This window comes from Cherax quadricarinatus, chromosome 61 (assembly GCF_038502225.1).
Source record: "Cherax quadricarinatus isolate ZL_2023a chromosome 61, ASM3850222v1, whole genome shotgun sequence".
Classification (NCBI taxonomy): domain Eukaryota; kingdom Metazoa; phylum Arthropoda; class Malacostraca; order Decapoda; family Parastacidae; genus Cherax; species Cherax quadricarinatus.
In genome coordinates this window covers 13,810,200-13,818,909 of record NC_091352.1, presented here as the reverse complement: position 1 = coordinate 13,818,909, position 8,710 = coordinate 13,810,200, and the positions used below count along the sequence as shown (strand labels likewise).

Here is an 8,710-nt window from a genome sequence, read left to right as displayed (position 1 = left end):
TCAGTAATGAGGTGAGGCAGAGTGGTCAGTGCTAGACGGGTCAGTAATGAGGTGAGGCAGAGTGGTCAGTGCTAGACGGGTCAGTAATGAGGTGAGGCAGAGTGGTCAGTGCTAGACGGGTCAGTAATGAGGTGAGGCAGAGTGGTCAGTGCTAGACGGGTCAGTAACGAGGTGAGGCAGAGTGGTCAGTGCTAGACGGGTCAGTAATGAGGTGAGGCAGAGTGGTCAGTGCTAGACGGGTCAGTAATGAGGTGAGGCAGAGTGGTCAGTGCTAGACGGGTCAGTAACGAGGTGAGGCAGAGTGGTCAGTGCTAGACGGGTCAGTAATGAGGTGAGGCAGAGTGGTCAGTGCTAGACGGGTCAGTAATGAGGTGAGGCAGAGTGGTCAGTGCTAGACGGGTCAGTAATGAGGTGAGGCAGAGTGGTCAGTGCTAGACGGGTCAGTAATGAGGTGAGGCAGAGTGGTCAGTGCTAGACGGGTCAGTAATGAGGTGAGGCAGAGTGGTCAGTGCTAGACGGGTCAGTAACGAGGTGAGGCAGAGTGGTCAGTGCTAGACGGGTCAGTAATGAGGTGAGGCAGAGTGGTCAGTGCTAGACGGGTCAGTAATGAGGTGAGGCAGAGTGGTCAGTGCTAGACGGGTCAGTAATGAGGTGAGGCAGAGTGGTCAGTGCTAGACGGGTCAGTAATGAGGTGAGGCAGAGTGGTCAGTGCTAAATAACAAAAAGGCACAATACCGTGACTGGAACAATACACAAATAACCCGCACATAGAAGAGAGGAGCTTACGGCGACGTTTCGGTCCGATATATACATATACTGAAGAAAAGTAAAAAACATTAAAATGGTATAAAATACCGACAGGTTGTTAGGTAAGACACATATGCAACAGTTAGGTATCTTTATTTCGAAACGTTTCGCCTACACAGTAGGCTTCTCAGCCGAGTACAGAAAAGTTGATAGAAGCAGAAGAGACTTGAAGACGATGTAATCAGTCCATCACCCTTAAAGTTTTGAGGTGGTCAGTCCCTCAGTCTGGAGAAGAGCATTGTTCCATAGTCTGAAACAATATGGAGTTGAAGTGACAGGATGGAGCCTTATATAGCGCCAGGAGGTGAGACGTAGGTCACTAGTAGAACGCAGATGTTGGGAGGTCAGGTCCCTCTCAAATCCAGCCTGAGGGACTGACAACCTCAAAACTTTAAGGGTGATGGACTGATTACATCGTCTTCAAGTTTCTTCTGCTTCTATTAACTTTTCTGTACTCGACTGAAGAAGCCTACTGTGTAGGCGAAACGTTTCGAAATAAAGATACCTAACTGTTGCATATGTGTCTTACCTAACAACCTGTCGGTATTTTATACCATTTTAATGTTCAATCTGTCAGACACTGCAACACAAGGGTATCTTGGTACAGACCTGAAATCAACTTCGACAACCTCTACTAGTGAGAACGGCTGGATTTGAGAGGGACCTGACCTCCCAACATCTGCGTTCTACTAGTGACCTACGTCTCACCTCCTGGCGCTATATAAGGCTCCATCCTGTCACTTCAACTCCATATTGTTTCAGACTATGGAACAATGCTCTTCTCCAGACTGAGGGACTGACCACCTCAAAACTTTAAGGGTGATGGACTGATTACATCGTCTTCAAGTCTCTTCTGCTTCTATTAACTTTTCTGTACTCGACTGAAGAAGCCTACTGTGTAGGCGAAACGTTTCGAAATAAAGATACCTAACTGTTGCATATGTGTCTTACCTAACAACAAAAGTAAAAAAAATAAAATAATTAAAGAAAAACAAAAGCATACATTAACTAAGGATAACACATAAAACTGGATGTGGCAGTATGATGATATTTTTTATTTATGATGATGATAAACTCTAATGATGATCTTGCAGACGGTAATTTATCTGGGTGTTGCGCATGTGTCTTAATTTAATCTTGTCGGTATTATATACCATTCTTGTACTACTACTACTACTACTACCACCACCTGTTCCTGCCTATATATAGCCGTCCTGCTCCACTTCTGGTTAATGTGACTTTGTAAATGGTCCAAGTCGGACCGAAACGTCGTCGTAAGCTTCTCTCTTTTATGTGCGGGTTATTTGTGTATCGTTCCAATCACGGTATTGTGCCTTTTTTTGTTATTTAGTTAATTTATCTGAGCTTCTAAATACGTGGCACCACAGTAACTGCAGAAGTCTCCAGTCTCAGTAAGTGAAGTTTTAGGGACTCTGGTACACTCAAGATGTTATGGGTTGGTAATACAAGGAAACTTCGGTGTTCGAACGTGCTGGACCTCGAACAAACCGGAATCGAACAATTTTGTTCAGAAAAAAAAATTACCCGGTCTTTGAACGAAAGCTCTTTTCAAAAGTGCTTTGGAGTGGCCTCTGACAGTGACATAACTCTCAGGGACTTTTTTGGAAGTCAGTTCAACATCCTCCAGTGAGTGAGGCTGATAATTAAAGCCTAGGAAATACTGTAACGGACATCGAACTTTTGGCAGTTCGAACACTAGCTAGAAACCAATTAAGTTTAAACACCGAGGGCCCACTGTACTTATGGAGGTAGGCGGTATCCGGGCCACCTATGATGACATGCTGACACAAGTCGTTGATTTGTGATTAGACAGAGACAAACTCTTTAAACAGAGGGACGAGGTGATGAACCACTTCACTGTAACATAAAGTACAAGTCAGCTATTTTCCTAAGCCCTCACGACTGGTTGACTCACGTAGGCTAAAGGAAGAAACAAGGACCCCCAGTGGAAATAAGTCACTATGTCTGACTTGTTTGGGTTATGCTAGGTAATTTACACAATGTGTATCTGTGCCTAAATAAACTTACTTAAGCTACCAGAAAGACTCCTCATCGAAACTGCACATGACTGAAATCCCAAAAGAGATGGATGGCAGACTAAATGAATCCTAATGAAATCAGTTCTGGTTCCAAGTAAAAATAGAAAAAAAACAACATTAAAAACATCAAAACAATGGGGACCTGTGTCGTCCGAGGCGGTGATCCAGGCTTGTTTCTCCCACATACAAACTGACGCAGCAAAGGCAGGGCATGACGCGAAATCTGTCCACAAATCAAATAGCTGTAGCAGATTAGGAGTACTGGCCAGCTGGAACACTTGCAGCATACTGCAATATATCCTTATTTTGCAATTTGTAAGCTTATTTAAGCACATAAGTACAGTTATCAGAGTGTAAATTACTTAGGATAACGCAAAAAAGTCAAAGGGACTTATTTCCATGTACAGTTGTGTAACTGTACCTAAATAAACTTACCCACTTCTATTAAGAGAGTTGCGGTGGGAACAAAAGCGTGTTGTGTTCCACTGTCTTACTCATTCACAGGAGAGGTTCCGTGAATGGGGTAATGAAATTCGTCAGCCTGAGCCGGAAAACTTCAGCAGGGAGATGAGGACATGGCCAAGCATTCCACTACAGGCAAATACGAGGAGTGTTGGACGGGTGATGTAGAGAAGGGAAGAGGGAGAGGAACCAGGCATCTGGTGCTATGTATGGATCGTGTCTCGTGTCTTCTTAATATCCGCCCAGCGTCCTTTCTCCCCCTTAATCTATAAGTAAGTACTACTACTACTACTACCTTTCTTAATTCCCCCCTCTCTCCACCCCCCCAGCCTTACCCCCGCCCAGTGTCATTTCGTATTTCTCTCTCACTCTCTCTGCTTTGAGAGATCAATTGCCACAACATTAGTGAACATTGTCATTGTTGGTTCACGGGAGCTGTTTGCTGTAGCAAATAAGTGTTTATTCTGTGGCTGTCAGTTGGGCTGGGGCACTGTACGACACATGTACACTGCACAACTCTGTCGACATACACACATACTTACATAAGACTAAATAATCACAAACATAAGTCAATATACACATCCTGCATATAAGCCAACATACACCCATACATAAGCCAACAAACATTCATTCATATACCAACATACACCCACACATAAGTCAATATACATACATAGCCAACATACATACATAAGCCAATATGCACACATACATAATCCAACATACACCCTCAAATAAGCCAACATACACACATACACAAGCCAGCATACATAAACCAACATACACACCCATATAGCTTATTTACACAAACCTACATACAGTCATACAATAAAAGAAAGCTGAGTAATAACTACTAAAACGAGGACGGAAAAAAAGACTCCAGAAGAGATTCTTGAGAACACAAAAACTATGGGAATAGAACCGAAACGTCGTCGTAAGCTCCTCTCTTCTATGTGCGGGTTATTTGTGTATCGTTCCAGTCACGGTATTGTGCCTTTTTTTGTTATTTAAGACTGCAAAAATTTGACCAAGTATCTTAGGCCATTATTATTATTATTATTATTAGTGTTGTTGTTGTTGTTGTTGTTGTACAGCTGTAAGCTCGTGTGGGTCCTTCAGCACAAGAAATTGTGAGGCTTGATCCTCCGTTTGTGTTTTAACGAGGTGCAAAACGCAGCTTATGAACTCTCCTGACAAAAAACACGACCAGCAGGTCTACTGTCCAATTCTCCGCATTTCTTTAAGGATTCAGATGTGAACTGTTTGTACAAACAGTTAATATATACTATGTATAAAAATCTGTAACTCAGATAAACATGGTAAGCTATTTAGACAAGATCTCAGTGACATGATTCATTTGTATTGTGTGTCTGTGTGTACTCACCTAGTTGTACTAACCTAGTTGAGGTTGCAGGGGTCGAGTCCGAGCTCCTGGCCCCGCCTCTTCACTGGTCGCTACTAGGTAACTCTCCCTGAACCGTGTGCTTTATCATACCTCTGCTTAAAGCTATGTATGGATCCTGCCTCCACTACATCGCTTCTCAAACTATTCCACTTCCTGACTACTCTGTGGCTGAAGAAATACTTCCTAACATCCCTGTGATTCATCTGTGTCTTCAACTTCCAACTGTGTCCCCTTGTTGATGTGTCCCATCTCTGGAACATCCTGTCTTTGTCCACCTTGTCAATTCCTCTCAGTATTTTGTATGTCGTTATCATATCCCCCCTATCTCTCCTGTCCTCCAGTGTCGTCAGGTTGATTTCCCTTAACCTCTCCTCGTAGGACATACCTCTCAGCTCTGGAATTAGTCTTGTTGCAAACCTTTGCACTTTCTCTAGTTTCTTTACGTGCTTGGCTAGGTGTGGGTTCCAAACTGGTGCCGCATACTCCAATATGGGCCTAACGTACACGGTGTACAGGGTCCTGAACGATTCCTTATTAAGATGTCGGAATGCTGTTCTGAGGTTTGCTAGGCGCCCATATGCTGCAGCAGTTATTTGATTGATGTGCGCTTCAGGAGATGTGTCTGGTATTATACTCACCCCATTCCTTCCGTCATGTCGTTCACAAATACCAGAAACAGCACTGGTCCTAGGACTGACCTCTGTGGGATCCCGCTGGTCACAGGTGCCCACTCTGACACCTCGCCACGTACCATGACTCGCTGCTGTCTTCTTGACAGGTATTCCCTGATCCATTGTAGTGCCTTCCCTGTTATCCCTGCTTGGTCCTCCAGTTTTTGCACTAATCTCTTGTGTGGAACTGTGTCAAACGCCTTCTTGCAGTCCAAGAAAATGCAATCCACCCACCCCTCTCTCTCTTGTCTTACTGCTATCACCATGTCATAGAACTCCAGTAGGTTTGTGACACAGGATTTCCCGTCCCTGAAACCATGTTGGCTGCTGTTGATGAGATCATTCCTTTCTAGGTGTTCCACCACTCTTCTCCTGATAATCTTCTCCATGACTTTGCATGCTATACATGTGAGTGACACTGGTCTGTAGTTTAGTGCTTCATGTCTGTCTCCTTTTTTAAAGATTTGGACTACATTTGCTGTCTTCCATGCCTCAGGCAATCTCCCTGTTTCGATAGATGTATTGAGTATTGTTGTTAGGGGTACACATAGCGCTTCTGCTCCCTCTCTCAGGACCCATGGAGAGATGTTATCTGGCCCCATTGCCTTTGAGGTATCTAGCTCACTCAGAAGCCTCTTCACTTCTTCCTCGGTTGTGTGAACTGTGTCCAGCACTTGGTGGTGTGCCCCACCTCTCCGTGTTTCTGGAGTTCCTTCTGTCTCCTCTGTGAACACTTTAAATCTCTAGTTGAGTTCCTCACATACTTCACGGTCATTTCTTGTTGTCTCTCCTCCTTCCTTCCTTAGCCTGATTACCTGGTCCTTGACTGTTGTTTTCCTCCTGATGTGGCTGTATAACAGCTTCGGGTCAGATTTGGCTTTCGCTGCTATGTCGTTTTCATATTGTCGTTGGGCCTCCCTTCTTATCTGTGCATATTCATGTCTGGCTCTACGACTGCTCTCCTTATTCTCCTGGGTCCTTTGCCTTCTATATTTCTTCCATTCCCTAGCACACTTGGTTTTTGCCTCCCTGCACTTTTGGGTGAACCATGGGCTCATCCAGGCTTTTTCGTTATTCCTGTTACCCTTGGGTACAAACCTTTCCTCAGCCTCCTTGCACATTGTTGCTACATATTCCATCATCTCATTAACTGGCTTCCCTGCCAGTTCTCTATCCCACTCAACCCCGTTCAGGAAGTTCCTCATTCCCGTGTAGTCCCCTTTCTTGTAGTTTGGCTTCATTCGTCCTGGCCTTCCTGCTTCCCCCTCCACTTGTAGCTCTACTGTGTATTCGAAGCTTAAAGCCACATGATCGCTGCCCCCAAGGGGTCTTTCATATGTGATGTCCTCAATATCTGCACTACTCAAGGTGAATACTAGGTCCAGTCTTGCTGGTTCATCCTTTCCTCTGTGTGTGTGTGTGTGTGTGTGTGTGTGTGTGTGTGTGTGTGTGTGTGTGTGTGTGTGTGTGTGTGTGTGTGTGTGTGTGTGTGTGTGTGTGTGTGTGTGTGTGTGTGTGTGTGTGTGTGTGTGTGTGTGTGTGTGTGTGTGTGTGTATGTGTGTGTGTGTGTATGTGTGTGTGTGTATGTGTGTGTGTGTGTATGTGTACTCACCTATTTGTGGTTGCAGGGGTCGAGTCATAGCTCCTGGCCCCGCCTCTTCACTGATTGCTACTAGGTCCTCTCTCTCCCTGCTCCATGAGCTTTATCATACCTCGCCTTAAAACTACGTGTGTGTGTGTGTGTGTGTGTGTGTGTGTGTGTGTGTGTGTGTGTGTGTGTGTGTGTGTGTGTGTGTGTATGTGTGTGTGAATAATGCTCTGACTATTTAATATCCTCCTCCTATATGATAGTTACACAATGGGAACAAAGCTAGTTAGGTTTACATAAATAACCCGCACATAGGAGAGAGGAGCTTAGGACAACGTTTCGCTCCGACTTGGTCCATTTACAAAGAGATATTTTGTAAATGGTCCAAGTCGGACCGAAACGTCGTGGTAAGCTTCTCTCTCCTATGTGCGGGTTGTTTGTGTATTGTTCCAGTCACGGTATTGTGCCTATTTGTTCTTTCTAGCTATGTATGTTTCCCTGTCATATTACATCATGCAGGATGGTGCTCATGCAGGGTGCTGAAACGTGTCAGCCTGGGCTGAAAGACTTCAGTAATGCCAGCCTGAGCTGAGAGACTTCAGCATGTCAGCCTGAGCTAAGAGACTTCAGCATGTCAGCCTGAGGTGGGAAACTTCAGCAGTGCCAGCCTGAGCTGAAAGATTTCAGTAGTGTCAGCCTGAGCTGAGAGACTTCAGCACTGTCAGCTTGAGCTGGCAGACTTCAATAGGGCAACAAGGATGTCACCAAGTATTCCAGGAAGTGTTCACCAGCTATGGTCATCTGGATAACTTCTCGTACACAGGAGAAATGGAATTTTTATGATGATATCTTCATTATCCCAAAGCGAGGAGAAGAGAAATTATATATAAGAGAGAAAGAGAGGGAGAAAAGAAAAATATCTGACTTAAATAATATGTCTATGTACATATAAAATTAAGAGAGAGAGCGGGAGAGAAATTTGGATGACATTTAAATGTATATACATGCATTAGTATATTACAGTGCAGGTGAGGGAGGAAGGGACAGATAGGGGGGTGTGGGTGAGAGGGAGGGGTTCAAAGTGGGTGTGGGTGAGAGGGAGGGGTTCAGAATGGGTGTGAGAGGTATCGGAGGGATTCAGAGTGGGTGTGGGTGGTATCGGAGGGGTTCAGAATGGGTGTGGGAGGTATCGGTGGGGCTCAGAGTGGGTGTGCGAGGTATCGGTGGGGTTCAGAGTGGGTGTGGGAGGTATCGGAGGGGTTCAGAGTGGGTGTGGGAGGTATCGGAGGGGTTCAGCGTGGGTGTTAGTGAGAAAAAAATCAAACGGAACTTTATATGTTCCTCGGGTCAGTTCTAGTCAGCCTGGATAATCAGACCTTGGTACACTAGGAGGCCTGGTCTGGGACCGGGCTGCGGGAGCGCTGGTGGAGGGTAGCGTAAGAGCTTATGGATACACAAAAGGCTTAGGAAATTGGCTTCTGACACAGAACCGCACAAGAGACTGGGTACAGAAGCTAGAGGAGCAGGCAGGAATAACAGGAAGAGCACTTCAGTGAGTCAGGGAATACCTGACGGGAAGGAAACGAGTGATGGTCCATGCAGAGGTGTCGAAATGGGTGCATGTGTCACGTGGGGTTCCACAAGGTTCAGTTCTAGGGCCGGTTCTGTTTCTTGTATACGTGAATGCCATGGCGTAAGGGATAGTCAGAGGCATCC

General features: G+C 45.2%; 1 protein-coding gene across 1 annotated transcript in view; it reads left to right on the top strand.

Moving 5' to 3' along the window:
* Positions 1 to 3,581: 3,581 nt before the first annotated feature.
* Positions 3,582 to 8,710, top strand: part of LOC128699332 (coiled-coil domain-containing 92B-like) — a 92,389-nt gene continuing 87,260 nt past the window's right edge. Inside the window, exon 1 of the mRNA XM_070098246.1 lies at positions 3,582 to 3,601. The gene's annotated coding sequence lies outside the window, so the exon portion shown is untranslated. The remainder of the gene's footprint in view (positions 3,602 to 8,710) is intronic.